This window comes from Mercurialis annua, linkage group LG7 (genome assembly GCF_937616625.2).
Source record: "Mercurialis annua linkage group LG7, ddMerAnnu1.2, whole genome shotgun sequence".
In the NCBI taxonomy this organism is placed as follows: Eukaryota; Viridiplantae; Streptophyta; class Magnoliopsida; order Malpighiales; family Euphorbiaceae; genus Mercurialis; species Mercurialis annua.
The window spans coordinates 37116525-37130024 of NC_065576.1; positions in this window are offsets into that span (position 1 = coordinate 37116525).

The following is a 13500-nucleotide window of genomic DNA, read 5'->3' on the forward strand; positions in this document are numbered from 1 at the left end:
ATAAGGCCAAATATGAAGGGCTCATTTGACCCTTTTCCCTTGATTAATTCAACCTGGGAGTTGTTTTAACCTGGTTAAAAATGATTTCTATGATTTCTGTTAGCCACACAAAAAAGAGTTAAAAAACAGAATGTACCCGGAATGAGATTTTGATTGGAATTTGACAAGAAACTATAGAAAATAACTACTTAACAACCAATATGGCAATATCAATGGTTTCATTTTCATTTGGCTGAAGATGTAAAACAATTGGCCTTGAAAACAGCCCTACATATTGTTGTTCTTGAATCCGGGCCATTTGATTAATATTATTCTTCTGAAAAATTCGAACTTGTTCTACTGATCAATTAGTCAAATTTGCAGTCTAGTAACAAAAATAGCTTGTTCTTCTACAAAACACAAATTGATTTATTAATGAAATGTCATAAATGACCGACTATTATGATACACCATATATTTAAGGGCAATGTTAATTATTGAAAATCCTTGTGAACCAATTTGGGTCCCAAAGAGGGCAGGATGTCTCTGCAAGCATATCCACTAACTAATTGAACCTAAATTGATTAATTAGAGGTAAACGAGCCGAAATAAATTTAAATTATGTCAAGTTCCAATGCGTTATATAATTTTTGAGCTCGAATTTAAATGAATTTAACTGCTCAGACTCTAGTTGGAGTTGATTCGATTAAGTTCAATTTCAATAAAGAATAGTAGTAAATATAAAATTATCGTATGTCATGTATTTAAAATCTTTTCCATAATAAAATGTGGAATTAGACAAAGATAATATACACAGTAAGTAAGAAAAGTTAACATGGTAAGAGAACGAATTTTTATTTCATATATGTGTTGAAACTATCGTTTAGTCTCATAAGTCTCACGAACCATTTTATGAGATACTTCAACTGGTGATGGAACTACAAATTCTACATAAGGAAGGGACAAATTGCAATTACATGTGAGGTAACTTATTTGAAGAAATTGGATAGGGCAAGTCATAACATAATTTAAATTTTTATACTAATTTTGGAATGTTTGCCCCCCCTCCATCCCTCATAAGTCAGGCTCCAAATTATATTCAAAACTTGACTTGATTTTTGTACAATTGATTTATTTTTTTAATCGATTTTAAGTAAATTACGAGCGGTTATTTACACTCGCACCATTTAAATATGGGTTTAATATAATTTTGGTGTGTGAACTTTTTCAAAAATAACAAAATAGTGTTTAAACAAAATTTTATTACAAGTTAGTGTGTGAACTTGTTTAAAAGTTACGAATTGGTGTTTTTAGCAGGTCACCATCAGGTTACAGGTTACCAATCAGAATTTTAACTATCAAAAAAAGGCAGGTTTGGTTCCTATAGTTTTCAAGCAGCAGTACTGATAAGTACAAAAAGAAAAAATATTTTCAATTTAGTCCATATTTTCAACTAAGAAGAAAAATAAACTTCTGAAATAGTGTAATTAACACTATTTGAATAATAATTAATTAAATTAGGCTTAATTAAGCTAGTTTAATGGGTAATCCAGCCGAGAGTTCAGACTCTAGTAATCCATCAGGATTGACTTCGCTACACAACGTGCAAAGTGAAGTGCACCAACTCCTTGAACATTTTCATGCAAAAGGAATTTTAGGTGATTCACCAGAAGAAAGATCTACTTTAGCAAATGAAGTAGGAAAACAGGTAAATGAAAGGTTAGATGCAATTGAAAGGGAAAAGGGTTTAAAAAAGACAAAAGGACCAATAACTGAAAAAGAAATTCTTCAATTAAGAAAAGAAAAAATTGTTCCTTTTATTGCAGATCCAGCAACTAAAGCAGCCAACATGAATAATAATAATCTGGCACAAGACCTTAGAAAATCCTTAGGTTTGGTAGAAGAAGCTCCTCTACATATAGATGACAGAACCTTTAATGAGTTAGTCTCTACAAAGAGAACAATGTACAAACCTAATTATCCACATAGGACAAAAGAAGAATTTGTACCTAGGGATAACCCTTTGAGACCGGTGATTAGCCCGGCGGCATTTCTCAACTTAGATTGTGAAAAACATGCGTCCGAAAAAATAGATGAGTGGATTACTATGATTAGATTTACAGTCAAATCAGGTGGTTACACTCCTGGAGGCGCCTACGAATTGTGCAAAGCCACCATGGTTGGTAATGCTCAAAAATACTGGGAATCATTAATAGCTCATACTCCAATAAAAGAAGAAATTGATAAAGAAGTGTTTGCAGATGGAGTACTAGCTATAGTGGTAGACGCCTTGAAAAGAGAATTTTGTGGTTTTTCGTTGTCAACAGAGTCATTAGAAAAAGAGGAATCTTCTCAAAAATATAACGCTGAAATACTGCAAGGTGACATTTTAGGTCACGAGGCTAGTAAAAGTGCAAATGAACCTACAAAGGTTCCAAATCAAAATAAGGAAGAATTTGTTTTTAATTCTGGAGAAGAATACTCAGATAATGATGATCTTCTCGATGATGGTCCTGAGTGGGATACGTTGGGCGAACCCTCTGGAAAATATGACTTTAAAGTCAAATATTCCGTGGAAAAACCATCACATTCTCAGGAAGAAACAAATTCAAAAATTGAATCTGAAGATATTGATCTTGAAGGATTTCTTGCATCACTAGAAAATCCTGAGGTTGAACAAACCTGGAATTATCATGAAGACGAAAGTCTTGGTCTCTCAAAAGACGGATCTAATTTGTGTGCAGGTCTAAAAGGAGGAATCCAAAATAAAGATTTTCAGCAAATATCACACTTTGCAGATGAAGTTGTTCAATACATTTTAAAATTGGAAAAACAACTTGGTTTCCGTTCAGCGCAAGAAGAAGATTTCCTTGAACATATCTCTGAGAGGAAACAACTTCTTGAAAGAATGAATCAATATTTACCCCCAGATGTAAGATACACTATCAAAAAGAAAATAGTTGATTCGATAGATCGTTCTCTCAAAGAATGTTCTATGTTACAACCTTACATTCATTGGCAGTCACATGGATGGCCTGGTTTGCAAATTGAAGCAGACATGGCGGTGGAAAGTCTAAAATTCACAGAAGCAGGTCTAACTTCAATTTTAGAAGTGGATTTAGAAACTCCCCGGTCAGTATTTCCAGGAATTGTGCAAACAGCTTTAAGTTATGTTAAACAAACATCTAGGTTTGTTACATTTCAAATTGTAAGTACAATGATGGAATATGAAGAGGATGGTAAGGTCCGATATCCTTATCAAATTTGGGATCTTCGCCCTATCACCAATAGAGAACTTGTGGAACCCCAGAAAGTTAATAGTCAAAATCAAAAGTTAAGGTGGAAAATGTATGAAGAATCAAAGCTCGCAAACAAAGCTCTTCATATTGAGTTCCTCAAGTCTGTCTTGGAGAATATAGTTAACAATTCTAACTACATCATTCTCGGAGATGGAAGAATGTTCATAACCATCTGGTCCAAAGATCTTGGAGTTATCGATAATGCAAGATTTATCTCTGGACGGGAAGAGGCAAAAACATTACTCTTGAAGCTAGTTAACAAGGATGCTAGCTTAAATTTCAAATCAGAAACCTTTGAGATTTGGAAGAAAGTAGCTGAGTATAAAGAACAGCTCTTTGAGAAGGCAAGGCAGGAACTAGACGAAATGAATTGGGACCTGCCTGTCACTCACTCACAAGTGGCATGACAAAAACGTCATCCATGATGTCACCCTCAATATGTATAATAGAGGCAACCACTATCCTACAAAGCACTACCTATAATATGACCCATGTGTCTTAATATGTGTGCCATGTCTTTAGTGTTGTAGTAGGAATCTTATCTTTTATATTGTATTATTGAGAGTTATTGTACCACAGCTGGAAAATGGGACCAGAGACACCAGCTGTCTAAAATTATTGTTTTCAATTATTGAGTCTTTTGAGCTGGAAAACAGTACTAGAGGCACCAGCTAGTCTTTGTATTCCCTATAAATACCCTTAAGTTCTATGAACAAAGGGAGCAGAAATAAATTAGAGTGCTTTCATATAATTGTCTGAGAATTTTTGCTACTATATACCTTGTTTCATTTTACAACGGTCTGTTTTAGTGAAGGAGTGTTTCATAAGTCCCATAATCAATTGAAGAGAAGCGGGCATTCATAACACAGAAGATCCTTCTAGCTGCTGGTGACGAGCGTAGAGGAAGTGGACGCAATTGCGGAAGCTTAGTGGACCCTGTTCATTGAAGGTATATATTTTTAGATGAATAAATTGTTTTATTTATCTGAAGTTTTTTACTTAAAGCTTGATGAATGGTAATTGCCCTTATCCTGATTGTTTCCATTTAGATCACGGAGTAGGTAAGGAACCAGTAATAGGATTGTTAAATTCTATTATCGATCGTCTTAATTCTCTAAGTGTGACTTTAGAAACTTTAAACAAATCTGTAGAAAGTTTTTCTAAGCATTTAGAAGAGTTGACTCTTAAACAGAGTGAATTTGAGAATTATTTTCTTAAGAACAGAGAACCATTAGGTTTTGTTGCTAGCTCTCGATACTTTCATGAGTATGAGAAGCTAAAGGAGTCTAGAAATAATAGACAAAAAATTAAAGATCTTTGAGTAACTCTTTAGTTCCGCCATTGTAGGAGTAGGCTCACAATTGATGGTATCAGAGCCTAGTAGATTTTTAAAAAAATTCTGGACTGTTTTGAAAAAATAAAAGTTTAAGGACTAAAACTGAAATAACAAAAAAGTTTGAAAACTGGTTAAAGTCCGAAACTGGCAAAAACACCATATTGTAATTATTCAACAAGTTGCAACACCGTATTGTGACAAAATTAAGTTCAAACACCATATTGTCATTTCGTAAAAAGTTGAAACACCAAAAGTATAATAATCCCTTTAAATATCTACTAATTTATGTTATCAACAAATAAATCTACTAATTTATCAAGGCGTTATAACTAAAATTGGATGGCGATAATTGTTTATGGGCATTTCTGCTATAGATGGCATTTTCCCCTTGTTTTCACTTTGGCATTTTTTATGTACATAACAAATTATGGGTTTACATTTTATGTACATCACATTTTAAGATCCCATATTTTTCAGTTTTTGGAGTAGCAAACCGTGATAAAGAATTACATCACTGATTCGAAACTCTTTTAAACCGAATTGAATAATCGAATTGTATTGATAAACTCAAATCAGTTGGTTTGATTCCATACAAGGTTTTCTTTTTTTGGGTCTAATAGTGCCAAAGATTTAAACTTTTTTAAAATTATTAATCTATTTCAGTTTGACCAATATGCTAAAAATAAATTCAATATTTCAAAGTCGATTTCATTGTATTTACATGGCAATTAAATGTGTAACTTAAAAAAATGAAAAAAAATAGTTGTCAGTCGGAACTCCACATAGTTCGGATAAATTAATTTTAGAAAAAGGTTAAATTAATTATAAAAATTGGATCGATTTCCAGCATATTGATTGAATTTGGATTGATCATAACTTTTAAAGGTTTTGATAGATTTTTTAAAAGTTAAAGAAGTTTGGTTTTTTGACATCATTAGTCCTTACTTTATTTGATTAGATTTTAAATGTGAAAAAAGTTTAAAATAAATTTTAATAACCAAACTAAGAACAAACCAAACTGAAAAAAAAAACATAACTAAACAAACTGGTCCAGTTTGTAAATCCCTATAAATTTAGTTCAATCCAATTTTACAGAAAGAAAAATTTTAATTTAGTTGACCCGAACCAAATAGTCTACCTCTAATTGTTAGGTTATACTCTTCAAAAGTTAATCATATGTGACCAAAGAACTTCTAGAGATATTTATGGTCACCAAAATTAAAATATAAGATCGTGCACTTCGGAAGAAAAAAAGTATATAATCAAGTCAAATTAATTTAAAAATTGAAATTTAACTTCATGCATTATTTTAAAATGAAAAAACAAACACAATTATTCAACTACCAATATCTATTAATTCACAAATTATCTTAAAAAGAGGAATTGAGTGTCCATATCTGAAGCTGGCATGCTGGAAGTTAAAGGCTTAACCAATAGCAGAAATTTTCTCCATTAGAAAGCCTCAAAATCAGGTACTATATATATATTTTAATTTGTTGACCATTTTAATTATCTATCAAGTGATCTTTAAAATACGGAAGCATTACTTCATTGTATAAGTTTCTAAGTTTTTATTTTCAGTGTCCACATTAAAAATTCAATTTGTATTTTGAATTGCTAAAATGGAAAAATAATATGTGAAATTTCTAAAACTAAAAATACTATATAATTATAAAGGCAAAAGGTATAAAAAACCCTCATAGTTTTCATAAATGTACAAATCTCTTTTATTTTTTTGGATATAATTAAGCTCTCTTTGTTTTCAAATAGAACAAATAACCCTTTTCATCCAACATCATTACAAACACTCGTTAATATCTGGCATGTCTCTCATAATCATATAGGAAAAGAGTTTAAAAATAATTTTAATGTTTAAAATATTTACCGAAAATTTGAGGGGGTAAGTGTCCCAAAAGTAAACTTAAAAGATTTATTTGTTCGATTTTAAAACAATAAGGATTTAATTGTTCAATTTTAAAAATTTGAGGGATTAATTGTGCCAAAAAAAAGGACCAATCTATACTTTTGAATAAAAGTTGAGGATTTTTTTATATCTTCTGCCAATTATAAATATATTAAAATTTGTAATTTCATTTATAATTAACCATATCTTTTAAGTATTTATTTTTAGTTCTCTCTTTCATTATTTATATTAAATTACACAACATAGTATAGAAGTGTATCCACTCAATACTCATGCTTACAATTCATTTTCCCTTTCCCCTAAGAAATTATTACCATACTATATTCCCCTTGAAGAGAAAGCAAGCAAAAGCAATAGATAAAAAGGCATTCAAAACACTATGGAAAAGGAGAGGCATTTAGGCAAAAGAGATAATATGAGACAACTTTGCAATAATTTTATATGATTGCCCACCACCCTCAAGTGGGTCATGACAATAAGTTAAAACATTGAAAATATGGGTTCCACATCTAAATAATTACATTTTATTTATAGGATATAATTTGATATGATATCTTCCACTCCCACCACCATTACTTTCATGTAGATATGAACAAAAATATTTCTTGGTTCTAAGTCAATGTATTTAGGCCATGTCTGGCATGCATGGTCAAGCTACATAAGCATGCATTGAAGGAAAAAAATAGGAAAAACAAAAAGAAAAAAGAGAGATTTGTATGAATGTGTTTTTGATTTATTTGTGTGATTTGAGTCTTGACATCATTCATAAGTCAAAGATTGATCCTCTCTTTATTTATGTATCATTTACATGTTTTGATTGTTCTTGTTTCTATTTTTGAGTGATAACATAGGTTTCTTTTGCAAAATTTCACAAGTGATTATTCTTTTTTAATTAATTATTATGATATTTTTTTCATTAGTAAGTACTAAATTAAAAATAGCCTGTATTTTTCTTGAAGTTAGAATTCATTAAATAAAGTTGACATACAATTATGAAAATCATAACAAAAGTTAAATATATGATATTTCAAAATCAAACTCTAATTTAATATTATTAAAAAAATATAAACAATATATTAATGGGAAAATGGTCATTCATGCCCCTAAGGTTTGGGGTTTGGATCAAATAAGCCTTCAACGTCCGGAAAGGTTCACCCATGCCCCAATGTTTGTAAAAATGAACAATCAGACCCCTCGGTTTAACACCGTTTCACTGCTCCTAAGATTATGTTAGTGTGATCCTATATGGCAGAGATAAAAGGATCATTTATGCCACTAAGGTTTGGGTCCGAAATCAAATAATCCCTCAACGTTTGAAAAAGATTCACTTATACCCCTAACGTTTGAAAAGGTTCACTTATGCCCCCAAACTCCATTAGTGTGATCCTATGTGGCTTATTTTTTAGTGTTTTCCATTAATTCAACCATAGGCGACCGGCGTCGAACAATTAATCGGTAATAATTGTTCGCTATAATTGAAGATGATTAAACGTAATTAATAAAAAAATCAGTTTATTCATCTTCTTCATGTATTTCAATTCGACAATTACATTCCTTCAAAAATTAGAAACCCAACAATTATATAAAAAAATTAACTAAAAGGGTAGAGATTGTATTCCTTTTTATTTTGCGTTTCTGTCTAATTTCATCAAATAAGATACCGATTAATGAAGAGAATTCCTTATTCCTTTGTTGGAGAAGGACAGTCTATCAGTTGAGTTCGGTCTTGTTATAAAATGACTTTGCAACGACGGACTATTGTTGCTGAGTGAGACCGTCACCATAGAGAAAAATTTGCCGGTAAAAATTAGTCATGTAGGATCACGCTAACGGAGTCTAGGAAGCAATGAGACAATGTTAATTGGGGGCATAATTGCTCATTTTTCAAACGTTAGGGGTATAAGTGAACCTTTTTAAATGTTGAGGGTTCATTTGATCCTAGACCCAAACTTTAGGGGCATAAACGATCCTTTCAACTCTGCTACGTAGGATCACACTAACAGAGTCTTAGAAGCAGTGAAACGGCGTTAAACCGAGGGGTCTGATTGTTCATTTTTACAAACGTTGGGGCATGAGTGAACCTTTCCGGACGTTGAGGGTTTACTTGATCCAAACCTCAAACCTTAAGGGCTTGAATGACCCTTTTCCCTATATTAATCGAAAAGGAAAAGAATCAAGTAGGAGTTCTCACAAAAGATGCCGTTTTGACCCACGACGATGAATAAAGTTTAATTGGTGCAATAAACTTGATTTTAAATACTTTTGATTAGACCTTTTATGAATTGCTCGATGCGTTATAACTTCATAGATTCTAATGATCATCTTCGATAAAATTCCAAAGATGTATTAATTATAATAATAAATAAATATTGAATCTCCAAGAACTTAGAATTGGAACCCAAATACGCATTAGAGAGCCTTGTAAAATCTAAAAAAATACATACAAACGAAAAGAAAACTGAAAAAGTCTATATCAACACAAGGTCACCCTAAAATTTGGGTACTTTTACTCAATAAAATAAAAAAAACATTTACGTAATTAAAAATATGAACGGAGAAAGGGTGATTATTTTTTCCTGCATAAAAAGTTAAAGCGAAGAAGAATTTTTTTAAAAAAATGAGAGGAAACAAACCCTTTCTTTAGTGTGCACCTTATGTGTAGTACTTTTTGTGCGAAAATTTAGAGTTTTAGCTTTTGTTATTTTTTGTGGCTTTTTAATATATTTTTATTCATAAAAAAACTTATATAATATGAATAATCCTATTAGCTAATATTCAAATATTTTTTGTTTTTTTGTAAACCTACTTAACAAAGTTTAAGTTTTACGCATTTATCTCAATTTTATAATTTCTCTACAATTTCATCTAATTCTTTTAATAAACTTTCACCTAATATTCATTTGCCTTTTTTATTTATTATAGGCTTCAAACCCGTGTTTTTTTTAGATAAAAATTTAAATTTTACCATTTTGTTTTTGGATTAAGAGTTAGATTTTGTAGTTTTGAAAAGTAAATTTCACTAATTAAAGAGTTAGTGTGTAACTTTAACTAAAAATTGAGGTTTAAAAGTTGGAAAATTAACACAATTAAATTGATTTGAGGTTTGTGATTAACCTTGAAAAATCACTTTATGAGTTTGTGTTGAACTCTAAAAAAACACTTGTTGTAATAATTAGGTGTTAAGTTTAAAATACCCATTAGTGAATTTATTACAAATCTCAATTTTTGACCAAGTAGTGGAGTAGAACCGGTTTGTGATTCGAACCACTCTAAATTGCTTGTGTTCTTTCTTCTACCTCTCAAACTCTAAACCAAACACTAATCACCTTTTAAATTTTAAAATACCTTATTCACCCCCTTCTAAGGTAGCATTTGGGATTTTAATATATAAAAAAATAATTGAGATAAATGATAAAAACCAAATATATCAGTTCAATACCAGATTTATGAGTCAAAACCCTAACAAGTACAACAAAGTAACTGTAGATCAAACAGAAGAACAAATTTCTATAGATTCGCTTCTTAAGGACGAATCCTATAGAATTTTCCTATCAAAATCAAATCTCTTAGGATTCCGTATAAACATATAATTCAGATAAAATCTCATCTTATTCACACAATGACTCTTGTATGAATACAACTCGACATTTATTTATACTAGTTTTTTTTCACACGTGCGCTGCACGTGGTTTATAAATTTTTTGTTTATCATGATTTATATTTAAAATTATTGAACATAATTTATTAATTACATATTATCGTGATTTGTATTTAAGATTGTTGTATGTGGTTTATTTATTGTCATTTACATTTGATATTATTTAAATATATAATTAAAAAAACAAAAAAGTAAATTAATAATATACATAAATTAATGTATATGACCATATAAAGACGGAAAAACATAAAATGTAGTAGTTGTATATGATTTTCTTAGACCTATTTCTCACAATCCCCTAAATTTAAGCTATGTATGTTGTTACTATTCATTCAAAATTATATTCTTTATTTATATATAATATATTATTTGTATAATTGTTTTAATAATAAATATGATTTTTTTTTATGATAAGTCATATATACAAATTTTTAAAATTTATAATTTATATTTGAGATTGTTGAGCATGATTTTTTAATTTTATATTTATCTTGATTTATATTTGAAATTGTTGCATGTGGTTTTCTCTTTTTATATTTATCGTGATTGAGATTTTTTAAATGTAGAATTAAAAAATTAAAAATTAAATCAATAATATAGATTAGCAAATACACATAGAAAGATTCGATGTTACTTATAAATTACGATATTGTATATTTTATATTTAAAATTGATGCATGTGGTTTTCTCTTTTATATTTATCGTAAGTGATATTTGATATTATTTAAATGCATAATTAAAAAAATTAAAATTAAATCAATTATATAGATATGCAAATACATATAGAAAGAGTCGATGTTACTTATAGATTACAATATTAGATATTTTATTAGGATTATAAAAGACTTCTAAATAGTTGATTAGGATTATGAAAGATTTCTATATAGTTGATTAGGATTAGGAGAAGGAAACAATTATAGAATGTGTAGAGAATTTTTATAGCTATGAAAGTGTTAGGAAAAATTATTGCACACAACCGTTGCGCCATGTCATTCGTGCAACAAACCAATTGTGCGTTAGTCATGTGGAAAATTGAATGATAAAAAAAATAAGTAATAATTAAAAGATTCCCTATCGCAAATGCTCATTGGCTTGATGTAAAAATGACGTGGCGCAACGGTTGCATGGGATAAACACTCAAGTGTTAGTAATTGATTAGGATTAGAAAAAATTTCTAATACTTAAAATTTATAAGTTATGAAGAGGATATTTTTGTCCATATATGAAAGTGTTCCCCCCGTTAATACACTTTTATATATGTTATAGATATATGAAAGTGTTCCCCCCGTTAATACACTTTTATATATGTTATAGATTATAGATATAGATATAGATATAGATATGGTGCCAGTATCGTCTAAAAAACTCTCAAACTATTGAGAACATGGTGGAAAAATCCTACTCAAACTACATCTACTACAAATGAGGGTCCTAATCTTATTTGGACTCTGTTAGGTCTAACCTCACAGTTATATAAGGGGCTCGGGCTATTATTGTGAAGAGACATGATTATCAATTACTCTACAAACTCTTAAATTATTTGTAAAGCCTAAACTAATTTTACCATGAAAGTGCTCATTGGACAACCAATGTCCGATTAACAGTCTAACCTCTATTTTTAAAGGTTACCCGTCAAAAAGGCACACTCCATCAATAAATTTAAAAGTTTTAAAGCTTTGAATTAATTTACAAAATGTCGGAAAATCTAATCTTTTGAACTATCAAGCCTATATAATATTAATAATTATATAAAAATTAATGCTTAAAGGCTCTAAATATAGTGATATAATTTGAACTATAAAGATACTTATTTTACTTTGTTCATTCATCCATTAATTTTATGATTATTTGTCAAAAAAAAAACAAGTCATAAAATGATTATATGGTTATACTGTAAATAAAAAGTGCAAAATAGAATTTAAATAGAAAATAGTTTAATTTTCATTTTCATTTTTTGAAAATTTAATATTTTAAATGCGATTAATCACACGATGCACTGATTTATTAATTAATAATTTATTATTTTTATAATTAATATGTATCATAATTATGATAAACATAAAAAATTAAATTAATATCTGTTATATGACTTAATATCACACTTATTTATATAAGAACTGGGTTTAAGCGGATTTAAACAGGGTCCAAATTGGATTGTTTTTTTAAATATGAATTTAAGATCCTTCTGAATCAAGTTTAGATCTAATATTTTCTATTGAAATTCAGGTATCACTGGGTTCGTTTTATAGTAATTCTCGGAAGTTAACTTGGGTCGTATATTTCCTGGAAAGTTTGCTTGTTTCGGTTTTTACTTTTAGGAAATACAAACTTAATTTTAATATAATGTGTTATATTTTAAATTAAAATACATAAATGTCTTTTTATATAACTTTACATTGTTAAACAAATAAATGTTGTCTTTTTTAAATAAAATATAAATAATTTAATAATCGTTTATTGGCTCTTATCTTACGATTCAAATACTATTTGAGTGAGTTTTTAAATATTAAAATCAAAAGTTTTAAGTTTGATTTTATATAATATAAAAATCGGTAATAATAATAAATGAAAAATATTTAATTTTATTATAAATAATAATTATAACTAAAATAGGTATATCTTATAAAATGAAATAAAAATATTTTTATTTGAATCTTAGGAAAGTCAATAAATTATTAATTAAGAATAATTTAAAAAAATATCATAAAAATACTAAAGAAATTCTATTTAGCTACTTTTACTAAGAAAGTCACTTTTCTATTCGAAGAGAAGCCAAACTCCTATTTCTCAGAAAGAAAAATGCATAAATTAAAAAAAATGCTATTTCTTGATAAATAAAATTTTTCTAACTTATTTACCCCAACCAAATAAAGTTTCAAACTATATATTAAATTTATATAGGTTAGCTCTAAAATGCAAAAAACTCAATCCCGCATGTAAAAAAACATCATTCATACATATTTGAATTTGGATCGGAAAAAAAGCATTAAAATCCAAGCAAGCAGGCCAGACTTGGGCGGGCCGGGTACCCAATCAGCTAGTTGAAGTATGCAAATATGGAATAATAGTGGTGGAAGAACCAACCCAAAAAGTGCCATCATCATCATCTCTATTGCACGCCCCATTTTTTATAGACAGCAATACTAATCAAAACGCATCCTATGTTTCTTTCTTTACTATCATTTCTCTCAATTTCTCTTCTAATCTTTATACTTTTAAGGCCTAATTAGTTAAAAAAACCATCACCTTATAACATTTTTTCGTTTATACCCTCACGTAAGAAAAAGTTTAGTTGTACCTTTTT